At 38.5% G+C, this 18,476-nt stretch overlaps 1 protein-coding gene across 2 annotated transcripts in view; it reads left to right on the top strand.

The window, feature by feature from the left end:
* The window catches only part of RARB (retinoic acid receptor beta), a 506,722-nt gene that overhangs the window by 233,793 nt on the left and 254,453 nt on the right, over positions 1–18,476 (top strand). The gene's annotated exons all lie outside the window — the stretch shown is intronic.

Raw genomic sequence — 18,476 nt, 5'->3', positions numbered from 1 at the left:
TTAGTTTATTTATCATATTTTTTGAAATAAATATGTAAGAAGAAATGAGATGGAAGCAACTCAGGAGCAGAGTAGTATGATAATTTTTTATTTACTTCGGAGTGTTGAAATAATTATAGAAGATTGGTAAAAATATATATTCACTATAAGAATTGGTCAAACAAGTAAATAAATAAATATCTTTGATTCCCAGTTGTCTGCAGTCATTGTACATTTGTTGTACACATCTCTCTATATAACTCTTATAGTAAAGACAGTCTACCCTCCTGACTTAAACTCCAGTTGATGGATCTTAGTTTTGAATTCAGTTATGGGACAATAAACAAAATACCATATTTTTCCGAGTATAAGACGCACCGGAGTATAAGACACACCTTAATTTTGGGGGAGGAAAACAAGAAAACAAGAATTCTATGTCTGCCTACCAGCATTTAAGGTGCTGCTGCTACTCGCTTTCCCCAAAGAGACCCCTCGCATGCTGTGCGGGAAGGGTTGGGGCACAACCTGAGGAACAAGTCTCTTCAGGATGGTCTGTGGGGGGAGGAATCTGCCTGGCAGCTTCGATGAACAAGATTTCCCCACAATGGAACAGTGGTGGCGTCCAGCTTCCGCCTTCACTATGAGAATTTTGATGACATCACTTCCCTTCGGTTTCCTGGTTGACTAACTGTACTCTGGACTCGTTGCCCCTGTGAGTGCCCCCTGGTGGATCCGGAGGAAATTACAAGGATACTGTGCTTGCCTGAGGATTTTGATTCTTTTTTTCAAATGGCAAAGGTCAGAGACCAACTGCTGGAGAGATGGAGAGAATTCTGGAAAAGTTATCCAATATGGACAAGAAACTGGATGATTTGCAAAGAGGCCAAGCGAAATAAGAGAAGAAATTGTGACTATCCAAAAGGATTTAAAGGATACTCAACAAGTCTCAGCAGAAAACAAGCAGAAAGTGGAAGGTCTGGAGGGTGAAATGCGGGCAGTGCAGAAAAGAGAGGAGGCGACAGGCAATGCTGTGCTTGGACTACAGATGGATAAAATGTCTTATTTCCTTAGGTTTCAAAATTTGGAAGAAGTGGACCAAGAAGACTTGAGAGATGTTGTGACTAAATTGTTGGGAGAATTTCTTGGGAGAGGTGTTGATTTCATGAATTGGGATCTGGATCGAGTTTATAGAGTTAATTCACAATATGCACGCACGCATGCAGTTCCCAGAGAGGTTCATGTCAAATTTGTGAGAAGAGGCGAGAGATGAAATTCTTAGAAAACATAGGAGTGGGGCACTGATTTACAGGGGCAGGAGATAGCCATTCTGAGGCAGATTCCCAGACAGGTGCGTGAAAAAGAAAGAAATATTATTTTTGTCAAGCAAATTGTACCAGAAGGAGTGGGCTTCAGATGGCTGATGCCAGAGGATTGATGATTTTCCGGAGGGCATTACGAAAAAATCAGTACAATTGCGGAGGCTACGGCCTATGTGGAGGAACACAAAGCCTTCCTGGAATCAGATGACCCAGGAATTGAAGAAGGAGGTTATAGATCATGGGGCTGAGCGGCTGCCGCTGTTGCGGCCCTGGAGTTAGGTCAGGCTGAACCCAGAGTTCTGAGATCCAAAACTAGGAAGTGATAAAGATATTTGGGATTGTGTTGGTTTTCCTTATTCTCTTTTGTACGATATTCTGTTTATTCTTGACTCTTCTTTATTACGTATTTAAAATTTGCAAACTTTGCTACTTTGTCACCTGCTTGCCTTATGGCTGTTGTATGTGTTAAAAAATTTGAGTAAAATTCTTATTTTAGATAAGAAAAATGAAAATTTACCATACCTGATATGTATTTGTATAAACCTTTTTTGACTAATAAAAACTTTTTTGAACAGGAAAAAAGATTTCCCCACAATCCAGACCGTCTCGAAGAGACTCGCTCCTCAGGCTGTACCCTGACCCAGATCCCCGCTGCCTGGAACTGCCCAAAATGCAACACATGGAAGTCGAAAATATCCGAAGGGTGGGGGCTGGTGGGTGGGCATGACTATATTTGGAGTATAAGACGCAGCCAGATTTTCAGCCTCTTTTTGGGGGTAAAAAGGTGCATCTTATACTCTGAAAAATAGGTAGTTTCCCCAGATAAAATATATATTCACTATAAGAATTGGTCAAACAAGTAAATAAATAAATATCTTTGATTCCCAGTTGTCTGCAGTCATTGTACATTTGTTGTACACATCTCTCTATATAACTCTTATAGTAAAGACAGTCTACCCTCCTGACTTAAACTCCAGTTGATGGATCTTAGTTTTGAATTCAGTTATGGGACAATAAACAAAATACCATATTTTTCCGAGTATAAGACGCACCGGAGTATAAGACACACCTTAATTTTGGGGGAGGAAAACAAGAAAACAAGAATTCTATGTCTGCCTACCAGCATTTAAGGTGCTGCTGCTACTCGCTTTCCCCAAAGAGACCCCTCGCATGCTGTGCGGGAAGGGTTGGGGCACAACCTGAGGAACAAGTCTCTTCAGGATGGTCTGTGGGGGGAGGAATCTGCCTGGCAGCTTCGATGAACAAGATTTCCCCACAATGGAACAGTGGTGGCGTCCAGCTTCCGCCTTCACTATGAGAATTTTGTTGACATCACCTTCCCTTCGTTTTCCTGGTTGACTAACTGTACTCTGGACTCGTTGCTCCTGTGAGTGCCCCTGGTGGATCCGGAGGAAATTACAAGGATACTGTGCTTGCCTGAGGATTTTGATTCTTTTTTTCAAATGGCAAAGGTCAGAGACCAACTGCTGGAGAGATGGAGAGAATTCTGGAAAAGTTATCCAATATGGACAAGAAACTGGATGATTTGCAAAGAGGCCAAACGGAAATAAGAGAAGAAATTGTGACTATCCAAAAGGATTTAAAGGATACTCAACAAGTCTCAGCAGAAAACAAGCAGAAAGTGGAAGGTCTGGAGGGTGAAATGCGGGCAGTGCAGAAAAGAGAGGAGGACAGGCAATGCTGTGCTTGGACTACAGATGGATAAAATGTCTTATTTCCTTAGGTTTCAAAATTTGGAAGAAGTGGACCAAGAAGACTTGAGAGATGTTGTGACTAAATTGTTGGGAGAATTTCTTGGGAGAAGTGTTGATTTCATGAATTGGGATGTGGATCGAGTTTATAGAGTTAATTCGCAATATGCACGCACGCATGCAGTTCCCAGAGAGGTTCATGTCAAATTTGTGAGAAGAGAGCGAGAGATGAAATTCTTAGAAAACATAGGAGTGGGGCACTGATTTACAGGGGCAGGAGATAGCCATTCTGAGGCAGATTCCCAGACAGGTACGTGAAAAAGAAAGAAATATTATTTTTGTCAAGCAAATTGTACCAGAAGGAGTGGGCTTCAGATGGCTGATGCCAGAGGATTGATGATTTTCCGGGAGGGCATTACGAAAAAATCAGTACAATTGCGGAGGCTACGGCCTATGTGGAGGAACACAAAGCCTTCCTGGAATCAGATGACCCAGGAATTGAAGAAGGGAGGTTATAGATCATGGGGCTGAAGCGGCTGCCGCTGTTGCGGCCCTGGAGTTGGGTCAGGCTGAACCCAGAGTTCTGAGATCCAAAACTAGGAAGTGATAAAGATATTTGGGATTGTGTTGGTTTTCCTTATTCTCTTTTGTACGATATTCTGTTTATTCTTGACTCTTCTTTATTACGTATTTAAAATTTGCAAACTTTGCTACTTCGTGTCACCTGCTTGCCTTATGGCTGTTGTATGTGTTAAAAAATTTGAGTAAAATTCTTATTTTAGATAAGAAAAATGAAAATTTACCATACCTGATATGTATTTGTATAAACCTTTTTTGACTAATAAAAACTTTTTTGAACAGGAAAAAAGATTTCCCCACAATCCAGACCGTCTCGAAGAGACTCGCTCCTCAGGCTGTACCCTGACCCAGATCCCCGCTGCCTGGAACTGCCCAAAATGCAACACATGGAAGTCGAAAATATCCGAAGGGTGGGGGCTGGTGGGTGGGCATGACTATATTTGGAGTATAAGACGCAGCCAGATTTTCAGCCTCTTTTTGGGGGTAAAAAGGTGCATCTTATACTCTGAAAAATAGGTAGTTTCCCCAGATAAAAATTATTTATACCAAATCTGGTAAATAGTATGTACAAGTGGATATTAGGAATGTCCAGTGCCAGCAAAGTTCGATGAGACAAAAATTATTTAAGAATTTAGCATTTCCATTCCATTTTAATTGGATTAATTGATATGTTTTTAAATAGTGGTCTTAGATCTAAAATTGATTGAAAAGGTTGATTATAATTACTGTTTCTTTTAATTATATCATGAAATGTGTGAACATGTATATATTGAACTGCTTTAATCATTTTGTTGTGCAAAAGTATGCAATAAAAATACTATTTCTCCATATTGGTGAAGACAGCAGCCAGAGTGGGTAATCCTCTTCCATTCAGATTGGAAAACTGAGTCTGACAAAGATAGTAAATGATTTTTTTTAAGAATAAACATTTGCCTCATATACCTTATGCATAGAGGGAGAAATAACCCTGAAAGACAAGTGAAGAGAGGCAATGAGTTGGAATCTTGAATTAAAAAAAAATAAAATGGCTAATTTACTTTTAAAAAGTGTCTTTTTCTACATTTGTAATAAAGGTAGTCCTCTACTTAAGTTCACAATTGAACCGAAAGTATCCCTTGCTAGGTAAGACAGTTGTTAAGTAAGTTTTGCTCATTTAACAACTTATCTTGTCCCAGTTGTTAAGTGAATCACTGCTATCATTAAGTTAGTAATACAATTATTAAGTGAATCTGGCTTTCTTATTAACGTTGCTTGTCAGAAGGTCGCATAAGGTGATCACATGACCTAGGGACCTAACAACTATAATAAATATGAACCAGTTGCCAAGCACTCGAATTTTGATTACGTGATTACAGGGATGCTGCAACAGTTATAAGTGTAAAAAATGGTGATTAGTCACTTTTTTCCAATGCCGTTGTAACTTCAAATGTTGCTAAATAATAGATGTAAGTCTAGGACTATCTGTATTTGCTTAGCAACAAGTGTTGGTGATTTGATTCTGGGCTACTGAATTGGAAAATAATACTAAACTGAAAAAAAAAGAAATGCTTAAGTGTTCTTTTTAAATATTCTTTGATGACAAATCACATAAATATTGCATCATTTCTATTTTCATGTATTCAAAATGTACCTTGTTATCTAGACCAGGGGTATCAAACTCAAGGTCTGGGACTCGATCCAGCCCATGTAGTGCTTAGAACTGGCCTGTGGGACCATTCTGGAAACAGCAAAGGTCCAGCCCATGGAAAATAAAATTCGAGAGGGCAGTGTGCAGCCTCCCAAGTTCCATTATCACTGACAGAGGGTTGCAGGAGGCCATTGCAGCCGGAAATGGAGCTCAGGAGCCCATTTTTACTGTCAGACCATTTGGGCCACCAAAGACACCCCTGACACGAGTGACATTGAGCTAACCATGCCCACTCTGGCCATGCCCACCCTGGCCTCTCAAGGTCAAACACAACCCTGATGTGGTCCTCAATGAAATCGAGTTTGACACCCCTGATCTAGATTTTCAGTGTCATTTTTCATAGAGAGATTAAAAATTGCTAGAAATTCAAACTCAAGGGTCAAAGAACAATATTTATTAATTCAATTTCTATAGCTGCCCACTTCAGCTTGTGGTGTTGTGTTTTACAGTACGTGCATATATATGGCCAATAGAAAGTTCCTGGGCTCTGGAATTACATCACTTAGTTGCCTATAAAACTAAGGAGAAACTTCCTAACAGTGTGATATAAAACTAAGGAGAAACTTCCTAACAGTGTGAACCAATATGGCCAATATAGGTTTCAGTCAAAATTTCACATATAAAATACACATTTGTGTAATACAACCTGCATATTGTTCAAAACAGTCATTAGTATTATGGCTGATGTTTGACAGCAAGCCTAAAATCCCCATTCCCTCCCCACTCTAGGGGAAGGTTACTTCAAAATCCCCATTCCCTCCACATTCCTGCCAGCTGCATAAAGGAAACTTTGTAAGCAGAAAACAGCTACCGGTGCTTAGAAATAATATAAAGTGGAAGCCGGAAGTTCGGCTCCATTTACAAGCAGGCAGAAAACTAATTCAAGACAGGATATTTCACAATGGAAATCACCCAAACATTTTTAGAAACACAAAGCCCATGTAAGATTGGATAACCATCTGACTGAGATGGTGCAGGGTTTCCTGCCTGGGCCATAACTTTATACTCAGGATATGGGCTTCTCCAACAATATTCATTATAATCAATTGCATCTGCTCAGGCATGAACTAATTCAGATATAAACTAGGTTGAACCAGCTTCTACTTTCCGTTCCAACTTTAACACTAATAATCAAAAGTGAATCAAATTAATTCAAGTATTGATCTATCAGAATTGTCACACATTTTCTTTTCATTGCATTAAAAAATCTGAATACAGAATGGATTCATAAGGTTTTTATTGCTCTTCTAATTGTATGTTTACGTGTGAAACATCTATTATCATTTTTTTTTCTCAAAGTTCAGGTTAAAACTGAAGTTAAATAGGAAAAAACAGCATTAGCCATGTTCAAGTAATTTGGTTTTTTTGCACCTTTTTCATGCTAAAAATAGAATATTCTCAGTTTTCTCCTGTAAATCAACATCTGATATTTTTTCTGGTAATCCAATTAATAAAATTGTGCTAAATTAATCCTTGGTAGATTATGATTAAACTGCAGATATCTCTGTCAATTAAAAAAAGTTTGTCAAGTTGCTAGCATGTGTGTGTATTGTATGTACACATGCAAATAATATATATTGTTGTTTTAACCATTCAGTTGTGATTAAAACAATTTAGCATCTTAGCGACTTTCTAGGGAAGTGCTGTCTATGCTACCCTGTCAAGCACAGCATCTTTAGGGTGTTGGATATTCATCTTTGTATCAGATTTGACATTATCAAGCCAGCATGTTCTTTGCTTGTCCCCTCTTCTTGTTTCACTTAGCATCATTGAATTCTTCAATGAATTCGCAGGCATGGCTTGACCAAAGTAAATCAAATATAGTCTTATGTTTTCAGCTTCTAGTTTTATATCTGGTTTTATATGATTTAGCACCCCTCTTAGTTATTCTGGTTGGCGATGTTATATGTAATGATTTATGCCAGCAACACAGTTCAAAGGCATCAATTCTTCTTCAACCAGCCGTTCTTAGTGTCCAGTTCTCACACCTATACATCCTTATAAGGAATATTATTGCTGTAATTAGCCTGCTTTTTGTATTTATATCAATATCTCTGTTTTTCCAGATCTTATTCATGTTAATCCTTGCCATGTGGCCTAAAGTTATCCTATATTTGATTTCAGGAGTAGAATTATCTTTGTGAACAATCTTTTTATCCAAGGAAGATAAATTCAATTTCCTCCTGGTTGATTTTAAACATTTCATGTTCATCTGCATGAGTTGTCATTATCTTTGTTTTCCTGATATTAAGACTCACATCTACTTTTTCACTTTTGTCCTTTAATTTTTTGTGAGTCAACCGGTAGCAAAGGTAAATGAAACCCACCACTGGACTATATAGCTAGGTTCATACAACTTTCTTGGCAACATTTGCAGAGATAGTTTGTTATTGTCTTCTTCTTAGGTTTGAGAAAAAGTGACTGGCCTATCTAGATGGTTTAGGTGCCTACTGTAGAATTAGAATTTATGGCCTTCTGTTTTCTAATCCAGTGTGTTTAACTGCTACATTAAATTGTCTCTTATTTATTCACATTTTTATACCGCCCTTCTCCGAAGACTCAGGGCGGTGTACAGCAAGTAAAACAACAATAATCCAAAAACCATTTAAAATACCATAACAAAATTAAAAATTGAATTAAACTGCTGTATACTTAAAACTATTAGGTAAAAAATACAAAAGATAAAAACTCCTGTTAAAAAACCCGCTAAAATCCCCAAATATTAAAATCAATCAATCAGGCCAGCCCCGCTTGGTGAAAAAAGAAAGTCTTGAGCTCGCGTTTAAAGGTCCGAAGATCAGGGAGAAGATGGAGTCCCAACGGTAGCTAGTTCCACAGAGCCGGGGGCCCCCACAGAGAACGCTCTTCCCCTGGGGGTCACCAGCCAACATTGGCTAAGGAGGCCCTCCCTGTGAGAGCGCACTGGACGCACCGGACAATGGGAGGGAACTAGCAGCAGCAGGCGGTCCCATAAATATCCCGGTCCGATGCCATGGAGCACTTTAAAGGTGATAACCAACACCTTGAAGCACACCCAGAAGACATATCCCACACTGGCAACCAATGCAGCCCGCGCAGGAGAGCTGTTACATGGGAGCTACGAGGAGCTCCCTCAATCCCCCGCGTGGCCGCATTCTGTACCAGTTGGAGCCTCCAGATGCTCTTCAAGGGGAGCCCCATGTAGAGAGCATTGCAGTAATCCAGGCGGGAAGTGACGAAGGCATGTGTGACTGTGCATAACGAGTCCCGGTCCAGGAAAGGGCGCAATTGGCGAATCAGGCGGACCTGATAAAAAGCTCCCCTGGCGACGGCCATCAGATGATCTTCTAAAGACAGCCGTGCGTCCAGGAGAACGCCTAAATTGCGCACCGATTCCATGGGGTCCAACGATTCGCCCCCCACAGTCAGCAATGGGATAAGCTAACTGTGCCGGGATGCTGGCATCCACAGCCACTCTGTCTTGGATGGGTTGAGTTGGAGCCTGTTCGTCCCCATCCAGACCCGAACGGCTTCAAGACATCGAGTCATTACATCGACGGCTTCGTTGGGGTGATTTGGGGTGGAGATGTACAGCTGAGTGTCGTCGGCATACAGCTGACAACTCACCCCAAAACCACAAATGATCTCTCCCAGCGGCTTCATATAAATGTTGAACAGGAGGGGTGAGAGAATCGACCCCTGCGGCACCCCACACGTGAGTTGCCTAGCGGTCAATCTCTGCCCTCCTGTCAACACCATCTGCGAACGGTCGGAGAGGTAGGAGGAGAACCACTGTAAAACGGTGCCTCCCACTCCCAAACCTCCCAACCGTTGCAGCAAGATACCATGGTTGAAGGTATCGAATGCCGCTGACAAATCTAACAGAACAAGAACAGAGGAGCAACCTCTGTCCTGTGCCTTCCAGAGATCATCAACCAACACGACCAAAGCCGTCTTTGTGCTGTACCCAGGCCTGAAGCCGGACTGGCACGGGTCTAGATAAACAGTTTCCTCCAGGTACTGGGGGAGCTGCCAAGCCACCACACTCTCAACAACCTTCGCCAAAAAGCGGAGGTTGGAGACCGGACGATAATTAGCCAAAATAGCTGGGTCCAGGGAAGGCTTCTTAAGGAGGGGCTTCTTAAGGTGTGTGTGCCCCTCGTTGAAATGTGTCCACCGGGTTTGTGTCACCACCCCTCTCACCCGCCCTAGCCCTCCCACCCCTTAAAAGCCCTTTAAAAGATTTAGTTAAAAAGTTCCTCAAACCCCTTTTTTCTGCATTTTTTCTTCTTTCCTTATTTTATATGGACCTATTTCCAGTTTTCCAGGCATCAGAAAGAGACAGTTTTTAACATATCTATAAAGTATATTCTATACTATTGAACTTGCTATGTTTCCTGTCTGCTACCTGCTAAGTCTCTAATCTGCTATGTTTTTAATCAAATGTCCTTGGAATTATTTTATAGAGTCCTTTATTTAGAATAATGAATAGAGGGGATCAATATTGACTGATTTAGCCTGTGCTTTATGTGCAGAAAGTTCCAGATACATTCCCTAGAAACATTTTGTGGAGATTTTAGTGGCAATATTGTTCTCAGTACTTTGGAAAACCAAGATAACTCAGCATTTAACCTTAGTCTTAAATGGAATTGCAGTCCCCTTCTGATGCCCAACTTGGGGTGGCATCTTTTTAGGCTCACAACTCCTGTTTGAGGAGAAAGTTTTAGCTGTGATTAAGAAGGCCTTCACACAAATTCATGTTTTCTAGCAACGGTGGCATTCCCTGGATTGGGAAAGTGTTTAGATAGTCAGTCCCACTTCGATATCTTGTTTCGCGTATTATTTTCAATGCAGTCTACATGGGTCCATCTTTGAAAACTAAAGTCAGTCCTCCACTTACAACAGCTCATTTGATGACCATTTGAAGTTACAATGACACTGAAAAAAGTGACGTATGACTGTTTTTCACAGTTACAACCATTATAGCATCCCCATGGTCATATGATCAAAATTCAGATGCTTGGCAATTGACTTATATTTATGACATTTGCAGTGTCCTGGGATCCGTGTTCTATAATCTTTTGACATGCAAAGTCAATGGGGAAGTCAGATTCGCTTAACAACTATGTCATTAATTTAGCAACTTCAGTGATTCACTTAACAACTCTGACAAGAAAGTTCATAAAATGGTACAAAATTGACTTAACAACTGTTTTGCATAGCAACAGAAATTTTGAGCACAGTTGTGGTAGTAAGTCGAGGACTATCTATATTCTGAAGCTGCAGCTGAAGCAGAAGGGACAATATGGGCAATTATGTGTCAGGCTCATATGACACCTTTTCTTTTTGAGTTTCAGTAAGGTTCCAGATACAATATAAAGTGCTGGTCGTTCCTACAATGGCCTAGCTTTGTAAACCTTTCTGTGGTTTCTGCCTAGCCTGTACAAGTGGGCTGAGTTGTTATACTGCAAATTTCATCTATTAAGCAGTGCCATATATAATGGCATATAGGAAGTTTGTCTTCTCTGTCACAGCATCTCTTCTCTGGAGCACTGTGACACCAAGATATATTTAACTTCATCCCTGGGCACATTTTAAAGAATCCAGAAAATTTGGCATTTTTACCAAGTCTTGGATTAGAGTGGGTGGTATGTGTTTGATGGAGTCAGTAGTGGTTTTTCTTTCAAAGTTTGGATTCTTAAAATACAGTTTTTGCTTTTATTGCATGCTGGTCAGAATTTGTATAGAATTGAGTAAGCTTATCACTTTCAGAGAGAGAGAACCTGCACAAAATAGTTCAACACCAGTGGGATACCCAATATGGTGTGATGCTTTGCGGGCTCCCAATCTCCTCCATTTGCTTCTCCTTTGTTCAGTAATAAGCTGTCTTTTCTGTATATAAATGTTCATTCCCATACCTACCAGCTGGTACTTTGTACCAGTACAAAGAGAAAATTTGCCACTTAGCTCTCACATTGCATAAAGCTATAATTGACAGTATAAAAAACAATAGTTGGATTTATATAACACTGTAAGCCAAACCCAGACAAATCACTTGCCAGATGTGTATATGAGTATTCATGTTAATATACAGCAATGGGCTTTAATGGCACATAGAAAGAGAAGTATTTAAAGTGGTATTGATGACAGACCACCTCATTCAAAATCTAGCTGAATATAGTGATTACAGAAGAAAGGTGGAATGGTGAAGAATTGTTTTATAATCTATTTAGAAGCATTAGATACTGTGAATTCAGGATCTTTATTTCTGTTTTTTTCTTAACATCCTTCCCTTCCCTTCCCTTTGATTACAGAGAATGAAGATGAAGGAACGTCATTTTCTTCTTTCAGTGGCAAACTTTCTTCTTGCCTGACATTTTTATGTCTCTCCTGAGATATTCTCAGTGGCTATAGCATTGTCTCTTACTTTACAGCTATTTTATTAAAAGTAGGTGTTCGTATGTATTAATATGCATAATATTTTTTATAATTTTACCTATTTTTCAAACTTAATCAGAAATAGACCAAGAAAAGAAATGGCTACCAAGATGTAGCTTGAAAAATAATAAAAGATTGAAGTTTCCTAGATCTACAGGAACAGAGACTGTGAAGCCCAGTTTAGGTACAAAGCCAGCTGGATGATCTTAGCAATTTCATTAATTATTCTCTGTCAACCTTAGGAACAAACTATTTTCACCTTTCTTCTCTAATCACCAAAATCGTATTCTCAATTATTATGTTGGAGGGCAAGGTTTGACTCAACTTCCTTCCTTCCTTCCTTCCTTCCTTCCTTCCTTCCTTCCTTCCTTCCTTCCTTCCTTCCTTCCTTCTTTTCTCCCTTTCTCCCTCCCTCCCTCCCTCCCTTCCATGGTGGTGCAGTGATTAGGATGCAGTATTGCAGGATAACTCTGCCCACTGTCTGGAATTTGATCCTGACAGACTCAAGGTTGACTCAGTCTTCCATCCTTCCATGGTTGGTAAAATGAGGACCCAGATTGTTTGAGAGTAATATGCTGATTCTGTAAACTGCTTAGAGAGGACTGTAAAACACTATGAAGCAGTTTGTTTATTTAGCGTATGGCAAATACATGGACTTACAGTGGTTCAAATGTTAATGTCCAGTCCACCCAGCCATTCAAGGATAGGGTGTTCTATGTTGAAAAAATCAGACATTGGGCCGGTGTAAGCTCTTGATGGACATTCAGACACAATGTGATGGATATTTTGTCGAGGAGCACCACAGTCACACTGAGGGGTAGAGACAAGACCCCACTTAAACAATGAGTCCTGACAGACACTATGTTGGGTACGTATCCTTTATATGAAGCAATACATAAATCTAAGTGCTATTGCTATTGTTTCCGTCTCACTAAATCTAGGCCCGAACTTTCTCCTTAAAATACCATTTTAGTCCTTTGTGCAATACGTATATTGCTAATTATCATGGTTAGCACCTGCAGCATTGCTTTGGTCTTCATATAAGAATTAATTCATCCATGTCACCTAGACTCAAGCACTACAATGATCCAGATCAGCCAATGTTTTTACTTTTTCACTAGTCATGTGACTAGAAAATCTTTCCATAGAATCATCTTACAAATATATGTCTATGCATTTTATTTTTGTGTGTCATAAGGATTCAGGTAAATGATGATCAAAAAGCATATAGTCATATCAAAGTGAAAAATAACTGCATGTTGAGTATTTTGCTTTTGTACATAAATCTTGATTGAAACATTTTGATCAACTAACCAGAAAAGGGCTAGCTGGTGATTCCAATACATATTTTTCCATTTTTTGCTGTCTTCCCATATTGTCTGGTCAATTTTTTCTTCTTCTTCTTATTTAGAGCCTCAGACTTCCTCCATTTTCATAATCTTTTCCAGCATTCTCAAACTATTCACGAATACTATAAACTAAAGCAATAATATAAACAAAACATGCGATACAAGCAAGTTTGCTTCTTTCGTTTTGCACATCTTGTGTAAGCATAATAATATGAAACTTTTTCACTATGTGTTCCTTTTAAAGGAATAAAAATTAGATGATAAACCATAAAGATTTAAACAACTGCCATTATAGAAACATGCATCTGATTCTAGGAAAATTATTGCTTTATTGTGTAGCTCTAAATGGTCCCATATGAATAGTTCAGTTAACTCCTATAATTGTTAGACATTCTTTGAAAAATGTTTTATGTGCAAATTATATTTCAATCATAATATGGCACTATATACAGGGTGCCTTGGTACTCAGCTGCTTTGAAACTCATTAAATTTGGAACTCAACATATTTTGATTGAAAATTTTGTCCCGGTACTCATTGTTTGGTACTCAATGCACAAACTAGAACTCATTGAAGTAACCTGGCTTGTGATTCCCTACATTACTTCTTATGGGGAAAATTTATTAGGTACTCATTGGTTTTGGTATTCATTGCACTTCCTGGAACCAATTAAGGATGAGTACAGAGGTACCACTGAATGTGCTTGCAGTTCTAAATGTCCTTTGTTGAACATTAATAAACAATTTCATATTGTAACAACTAGTTTTAAAATGAAGCATTTTGAAATAGAGTATTAGTTTTCTTTCATAATTCTATTATTTGGCACAAATGATATGCATATACCAAGAGAGGGAAAATGTGTTTTGCATACATTATTATTAGCAACTTGCCACATTTAGACATAAGCAGTGACAGATTTGTGTCAGAATGTTTGTGCCAGTTGTTATTATATGTTTTCCCTACTTCTTTTTAAAGAGAGTAGATGCACTTCACTCTTTTATCATCCAACATACAATGAAAGTTTCTTTATCATATTTACAAGAACCTGGATGGGCATTGTGGTGAAAGAACAGTCCTTTTTGGCAAGGACTGTGTGAAAGACACAGTCATTTCAAGAGTGAATATATATATTTTCACAGGGTTTTGACACTTTTTCATTTTCTCCCTCCTCACTAAAATGCACTTTCAAACTAGTCTTCTCACAGTGTAGATTTGTGCAGAATTCAGCAGCAGGGAGGTTATTCCAGCAGACATGGATTAAATGCAACTCTAATAATGTCCAACATCTGGAAATCTCCATCTTGGAGAAAAATGCTCTGTTGGGTTGATTTAGTTGAGCTACAACAACAGCAGTTATTACCTGTATAAATCAATGGTAGTGAATTAAACAGTGGATCTTCAAATGTATCTTTTAATTAAACATGAGTCTTGTGTCTGAAAAAAATCCTAGATAATAAATAGTAGTAATTTCTGTGCATTTATCCCATTTTTTTCCTAGGTCCCTGTTTGCTGTCTAATGAGAAAATAAAATAACTGCTGATCTTACGCAGTTTTCATTTATAAAACCACTATTTGATTGATCAGTGAAGAACATTCTGAACATGTAGTTCTCTTGACTGCTTGCCTAGTTCTGAATACTTTAGAAAAAGATTAGGAGGGGAATAAAAGTCTGCATACCATTTTAAGGACAAATCATATTTACTGTTAGCATTTTCACTTAGTTAGCAAAAGCAAGAATGTCTACGAACCTTAATTTGAATTTAAAGTATAAATATGAAAAATGGGGTCTGTTCTAAGCTTGTCCTTAAAGAGATTATAAATCTACTTGTTCTGATTTGAGCTGTTTTTGAATGCTTTACCCAGATATACCAAAATGTTAACTTTTGAAAGCAAAGATATGTAGCTGAGTTGGGCAGTTGGCAGCCATGGTTGTACTTCAGAAAGAGAATACCTATACAATGGCCAGATCTGTGGTACGAATGTACCAGATAGAATGAATAGTACTGAAGTATTAGATTTGGCACTTCATAGGTTAATACTCTTTGTGTATGGTTCAAGCGAAGGCCAACGGCAATGACTTCACTTTGGCTGGGGTTTCCTTGTAATCCATTTAGCAAATTAAAGAGATTACTTTGATTGGTGCCATTATCTCCTATTCTCTTGTGGTTGAACCACTTAACCTGTACTTAATTGAAAGAGATAGAAAGGGTACAGTAACAAATACAATCAAATGAAAGGGGCAATAGGATCTGTAGGCCAAACAAATGATCGGCATTGGGCGAACAATAGCAGATTAGAGGTGAGATCAATTAATTAGAAGCTATTGTAGGTTTTGGGTGGCTGCCAAGTTTTCTAATAGCCTAAGCAGTATGCAGCTCTGTTGAGGCAGATTTTAATGACTAGTATTTGATGTGCCTGTTTTAATAATTACTAATTTTAATAATTAGTTAAGTAGTACACAAAATGAATTGTTTAAAAATTTCAGATAAGGGGTAAGGAAGTATTCTTCTCCCAATGTAACTCGTATAGATGATCTAGGCTTTTGGAAGAAATAGAATATGACCAAAGTGGTTTTATTAAATTGTATGGTATTTCATAATAATCTGTGTCTTTCCTTAAGGAGCTTCATTTGTAGATACAATAACCTTCTCTCTGTTTCTCAAACTAAGATTGGTTGTATATGTATGATCAGTAAATATTTGGAGTTTGACAATTTGTTTTCTTAAATGACAAGTGATTAAGGGAAGTGTCTATCTATGTATGGAGATCTCATTACTTAAATTCCTGTGGGATTTTATTCTACATATTGTTAACTGTTGAAAAATTGTTTTAAGTATTAAATTACATTATCTTGTTTGTAAATTCCAATCACTGCAATATAAGATAAGTACTGTGTGAATTATGCCTACCATATTTGTTCCCTGAAAAAAAATGAAAGTACTATTTAATCTTTTGAAAGCCATTTTATTTTATTTAAATAAAATATGTGCTAGAAAGCATCAGTGAGAAAAAAACAAAATATTACAGCCAGCTAAGGTGTAATTAGAGAGAGAGAGAGTTGTTGTTGTTGTTAGTTGTGAAGTCGTATCCAAACCATTGCGAGCCCCTGGACAATATTCTTCCAGGCCTTCCTGTCCTCTACTATCCCGCGGACTCCATTTAAGCTCACGCTGACTGCTTCAGTGATTCCATCCAGCAACATAATTCTCTGTTGTCCCATTCTTCTTTTGCCCTCAATTGTTCCCAGCATTAGGCTCTTCTCCAGTGAGTCCTTCCTTCTCATTAGGTGGCCAAAGTATTTGCGTTTCATCTTCAGGATCTGACCTTCTAAAGAGCAGTCAGGGTTGATCTCCTCTAGGATTGACCGGTCCTAGAAAAAGTAGCTACCTTAAAAGACAGTAAAAGTAGGAAGATTATCTTGAAAATTGAACAAAGTATTTTTGAGAAATAAATATTTTTAAATCGTCTACTTTCAAAATAAAATATGTTTTTTTCTCTTATAAGATCTTAAATGGTGAAGTACTCTTTTGGATGGTGTGCATTAATGGCACTTGCATTTCATTGCCAATCGCAGGTTTCCTTCTTGCCAAAAACTCCCTTATTCATAGCCTCCTTTCTGAATTATAAAAATAGTATGGCTAGAAGGGCTGTGAGTAGCCGGCAATATGAGTATACAGTAAACAGTTACTTAAATTTGAAAAATAAAATTAATGTCCTCTAAAAAGTTCAGAAGATATATTTTGATGAAGAACAATATATTTAAAACCAGTGTTTAAATATTACCGGTAGTCTAAATAACAAGGTCTCTGATGCTGTTATGCTCTTTCTAGTACATTACACTGACTACTGCTACCACGGGAAGTTGATTTGGATTTTATTAGAAGTTCCATCAAACAAACAATAAAATCAATACTTTTGTGGGAAAGCATATATTTAATCTGCAGTAGATCCTCAATTCAAGTTTCATCACCTCCAGAGAGGCCAGAAGAATTCTTGCCTTAAATTCAGCAGAACAGCTTCCAGGCCATGTGATTCTGGATTAAAATTACAGTACAGATAGTCCTTCACTTATGACCACAATTGAGCCCAAAATTTCTGTTGTTAAGTGAAAAATTGGTTAAGTGAGCTTTGCCCCATTTTACGACATTCCTTGCCACAGTTGTTGAGAAAATCACTGCAATTGATAAGTTAGTAACCTGGTTGTTAAGTGAATCTGGCTTTCCCATTGACTTTGCATGACAGAAAGTTGCAAAAGAGGATATAATAATAATAATAATAATAATAATAATAATAATAATAATAATAATAATAATAATAATAATAATAATAATAATAATAATTTAATTTGTATACCGCCCTTCTCCCGAAGGACTCAGGGCGGTGAACAGCCAAATAAAATACAAAAACAAACACATACAATATTAAGAACAACCCTTTAAAAACTTATTCAATTGGCCAGAAATTTAAAATACATTTACACCCTATAAAATTACAGAAATTTAAAACCCATTAAATCAAATTAAAATTTTAAAAATCAAGCCAGTCCAGCAATACGAAATAAATAGGTTTTCACATGACCTGGGGCATTGAGACCGTCATAAGTATGGACCAATTGCAAAGCATCTGAATTGTGATCACATTGTCATGGGGATGCTGCAAAGCTTGTAACTGTGAAAAATGGTCATAAATCACTTTTTCAGTGCCATTGTAACTTTGAATGGCCACTAAATGAACTTGTTGTGTCTTCAGCTCCTGAGCCGGGCCTCCTGGCAGAGAGTGACTCAGAGAGTGAGGGGGAAGAGCCAACAGGGCTTCCCTCTGCAGGACCTTCCTCTCTGGCTCCACTCCAGGTCCCAGAGGCAGGCCAGGTGGAGGAGATGACAAAGCCTCTTTCTCCCGCACCTTCCCCCTCCCAGGAAATGCCTCAAGATGCAGCTGCTGACAATCAGTCCTGGGTAAATCCCAGGCATCACAGAAAGGAGAGGCGGGAACAACAAAAGAAGGGGTGGGGCAGGCCTAGAGAGTACTGAGTCACGGAGCCACACCCCACAGGATATAAAAGCAGGAAGAGCTGCTCTATAGCTTCTTGTGACAGACAAAAACTGACTCTTGGAAACTTTGGCTGCAATATTTTGAGACTAAGACTTTGGCTTCTGTTTATTTCTGAACTGCAGTTACGCTGGTCTGAGGAGATAAGAAAACTTGGCAGGCAATCGCAGGTTCGTTGCCAGATATCTGTCGTTGGAGTAAATTGCTGGCAGATATAGTCAGCTCGCGTGTCTTCTTGGTTGTGGTTGGTGGGACAGAACAGAACTGTTATAAAATTGAACAGTATCTTAGAAGGGAAAAATTATACTTGGTTTCAATATGAGCAACTATGTGCTAGATGGAAGGAAGATCAGAAAATCGGTATAGAGCAGAACGAGGGAAATTTGG

This window comes from Ahaetulla prasina, chromosome 4 (genome assembly GCF_028640845.1).
Source record: "Ahaetulla prasina isolate Xishuangbanna chromosome 4, ASM2864084v1, whole genome shotgun sequence".
Classification (NCBI taxonomy): domain Eukaryota; kingdom Metazoa; phylum Chordata; class Lepidosauria; order Squamata; family Colubridae; genus Ahaetulla; species Ahaetulla prasina.
The sequence above is the reverse complement of the archived record's forward strand: the minus strand, read 5'-3'. Positions and strand labels throughout refer to the sequence as shown.